General features: G+C 44.3%; 1 protein-coding gene across 8 annotated transcripts in view; it reads left to right on the top strand.

Moving 5' to 3' along the window:
• Positions 1-362: 362 nt before the first annotated feature.
• Positions 363-3,699, top strand: part of Gzmn (granzyme N) — a 9,455-nt gene continuing 6,118 nt past the window's right edge. For 2 of the 8 annotated variants that reach the window (XM_087586598.1, XM_087586600.1), the window contains exon 1: positions 375-429. The gene's annotated coding sequence lies outside the window, so the exon portion shown is untranslated. Of the gene's footprint in view, positions 430-2,563; positions 2,634-3,542; positions 3,673-3,699 lie in introns of those variants that run through there. The other 6 variants (XM_087586599.1, XM_087586601.1, XM_087586596.1 and 3 more) reach the window with 5 other exon arrangements.

The following is a 3,699-nucleotide window of genomic DNA, read 5'->3' as shown; positions in this document are numbered from 1 at the left end:
TGTGTGATCTCAGAATCATCCATCAAGGCAGAAACGCTTGGAACCCTGACTATCTATCAAATAGTACAGTATATCAACATGTGTACATATCTTAATTCTTCAAACTATAAAATAAAACACACATTTATTGTATGACATTGCTCTAAGATAGCATCATGAAATAGAATCTGGATTCTTAACTCAAAATGTTGTATCTCTATGAGTTGCCATTCTAATTCCTCAAGCTTTTGTGTTTGTTTGGTTTTTTTGTTTTGTTTTGTTTTGTTGGGTTTTTTTTTTTTTTTTTGAAATCTGGAACTACCTTTTTTGCTGTTATTTTAGGTTCCAGATTGGATTCTTCTGAAGGTTCTTTATTCTGATTTAAAGAATCCTCTGACCTCTGTTCTATGGCCTCCCATCTAAGATTCCTTCTTTCAGTCTTCTCCTAATGTAAGTCTGCTTATTCTGATATCTCTTAAAGATGATATACAAAATTGTAATCATTATTGAAAAAACAATTACTTGATGCTTATAAGTGAGACAAAAATTATTAGGGATCCAGATGCATTGTGTCATTGTGGATCTCTCCATTCTTAACTCAGAAAATAATTTTCCTTTCTAAACTCTCTCTCCTCCCTTTAGAGACTTTACTTTCTTATTTTTAAAGTACTTTCCCTATGACTTTTTATCCCCAGTTTACTTTTTCTTTTATTGTTTTCACACTTAATACCTTACCACTTCAGAAGTTTGGAGCCTTTTAGTCCCATGGCAGCTCCAGGAAAATCTGCAGGCACCTCAGGCCAGCACATGTCTGTGGCAGCTAACCCTGCCCCCTTAGCCCGTTCTCACAAGGCTGCCACTGCTGGTTCCCTAGAGCTCCCCCTCCCTTGGGTTGGTCTACTTCTCTGTGCAGCTGTAGGCTTTTCCTGAGTGGATCCAAATTGGGTCTCCAGCTCTCTTTATCTCACTAATCAATATTTCTCTGAAACCATGCCAGGCTTGGGAGAAGCCACGGCTACAGTGTGACCTCAAGCTCAGGTTGAAGAAATACTGCAGCTTCTTCTTGTACCCTCTGCTGGCTTTGCTGCCTTCTCTCTTAAAAGGCCAGGCCTACCATTCAGTTATCTCACAACTGCCTGACTTCCAGTCTGGCTCTCACGTCTGGAACTTTTGGCCTAAAGCCTGAATTGTTTTGCTGTAATCTTGGAGTCAATGCCCTACATTAGATGCCATCTATAGCTGTGCGCAAGCTGTTCTAACTGGCCTCTATGTTCCCCCAAAAATAACAACTCTGAGACTGAATTACAAATGAATAAATTCTTAGAGAGAAAGCTTGGGTACATTCCCCAACTAGATCATAACTTAATTACCCACTTGTTCTATTCTAAGTCCCGTCACATGGCTTGTTACCTCCTTCCAGGATCATGAATCTCTTCCTAAGCCTTCCTGGGTGAATCCTTCCCACACCTCTCTCTGTATCCAAGAAATCCTCTCTATACACCTGAATTCCCATCTCCTGTTAACTACCCAAGTTCATAGCCCATAAGCTTTCTTATTGACAGGGGAAGCTTTCAGACATTACACAAGAGATTCCCTTTACATTCTGCAGTCCAGAAGGCTGAGACATCCTTCTGATGGACCCAGGATCAACTCGATCCTGTTGCCCAGCCCAGCTCAGAGCTCAGTCAACTTCTATACCCCTTTATCGCCTTCCCGTATTTTCTATCCAACTTCCACTGGACACCAGTAGTTTCCAATCCAGGCCCACCTTCCCAAGGCCTGACTTAAGCCAGCCTTTCACTCTTCTACCTATAAGTCCTAACCACTATGGAGTCAGCTGTGTCTTGTATTCCAGCTAGACTTGGGCGGCAAGTCACCTGAGGCTCACCCCTTCCAAGTAGGCCTGGCTGGTTGAGCCCTTTTTCAACCCAAGTCTTTCATGGAGGTTAGCGGCTGATTCATGACCTCCAGTCTCTCAACAACCCTGCCTCAGCCAGGAACCTCGGCCTCCCCCTGCTGGCCACATGGGGATATAGCAGTTTATGAACCCTAGGGATCCAAGAAATGCTAGGCTAAAAGTATCTCTTGACGCCATCAACCAGCAGTTTTAGGTCTCTGGTTTTGTATCAGGCACATAGTAGACTCCTTTTTCACCTTCATCCTCTTGTTTCTCTAGACAGCTCATAACACGAATGGCTCTATATTTGGATTGCAAAGAAATAATGTTTTTAAATGTGATTAAATTTACTGTATTCCAACAGTGCCACATGCATGATCCTCTTTGGTTCAGAATGCAGTATGTGGAATTGGGAGAAAGCTGGAAACTCTCCAACCCTGTGTTTCTCAGTACCTCATATGGAGCCTTTATCAAAATAGGAGGGCAGGAGAAAGGCAAGCAGAGAGGCTTTAGTCTGCCTGACATTCAGACCCCACTGACCCAGCCGAAGTATAAGACAGTAAATGGTGACCAGTGTGACCCTGTACAAGTTTCTTACACAGAACTCCTGGTAAATACACTTTTCTTCCTTCTCCCTCCCACACTTTACATCCTGATCACAGTTTCCCTCTCTCCATGTCTCTCCAGATCCACTGCTCTCTTATTTCCTTTCAGAAAAAGCACAGCCAGGGATATCAACCGAACACAGCTTCACAAGGTACAGTAAGACTGGGCACAAACCTTCATATCAAGACTGGACAGGCAACCCAGTAGAAAGAAAAGGATCCAGGAGCAGGTGAAAGAATCAGAAAAAAATGTCCACTCCTACTATTAGGAGTCCTGTGAGAACACGGAGATACACAATCATAACACATATGCAGTGGACCTAGCTCAGATCCACAGAGGCTCCATGACTGTCATTTTTGTCTCTATGAGCCCCTATGAGCCCTGCCTAGATGATTCTTTAGGCCATGTTCTCCTGGTGTTCTTGACCCCTTTGGCTCCCAGAATCCTTCCTGCCCCCTTTCAGAGGGGCTTCTCCTGAGCTCCACCTGATGCTTGGCTGTGAGTTTCTGAAACTGCTCCCATCAGCTGCTGAACAAAGCCTCTCTGATGACAAGCGGGCCAGGCATCCAACTATGCGTAGAGCAGAATATCAGCGGGAATCACTCACTGACTTCTCTATATGGCCAGTTGTGTTCAGTTCTATCCTAGTTTTCTGGGCATCCAGGCAGTGTGAGGCATTGGCGTCCTCTCATGATATGAGTCTCATTTTGGACCAGTCCTTGTTGGGCACTGGACAATTCCTAGCACATTTTGTAAACAGGTCAAAGGTTTTGTGGCTGGTTGGTGTTTGAGTCCCACCACCAGAAGTCTCGCCTGGATACAGAAGATGCCTGGTTCAGATTCCATATCCTCCATTACTTGGAGTCTTTGCTAGAGTGGCCCTCATAGATGTCAGGGAGTTTCTAGTGCACTAGGTTTCCACATCGCCCTGCTCCCCATACTCAGATCCCAGTAGTCTTCCCTGTACACTCTCCCTTCATTCCACCCTCTCTACCTGACTGTTTCAGATCACACCTCCGTCCACCTCAATCCATCTGCAAATTCTATTTCCCCTTCCCAGGAGATCCATGATTCACCACCCCCCAGAGCACTGCTTTTCATTTAGCCTCTCTGGGCCCATGGATTATAGCATGATTATTCTCTACTTAACAGTTAATATCTACTTCCGGTGTCCAGCCTGGCATCACAAGGTAAACTGAGATAGGCAACAAAGTATA

Source organism: Rattus norvegicus, chromosome 15, assembly GCF_021556685.1.
Source record: "Rattus norvegicus strain SHRSP/BbbUtx chromosome 15, alternate assembly SHRSP_T2T, whole genome shotgun sequence".
NCBI lineage: Eukaryota > Metazoa > Chordata > Mammalia > Rodentia > Muridae > Rattus > Rattus norvegicus.
The sequence above is the reverse complement of the archived record's forward strand: the minus strand, read 5'-3'. Positions and strand labels throughout refer to the sequence as shown.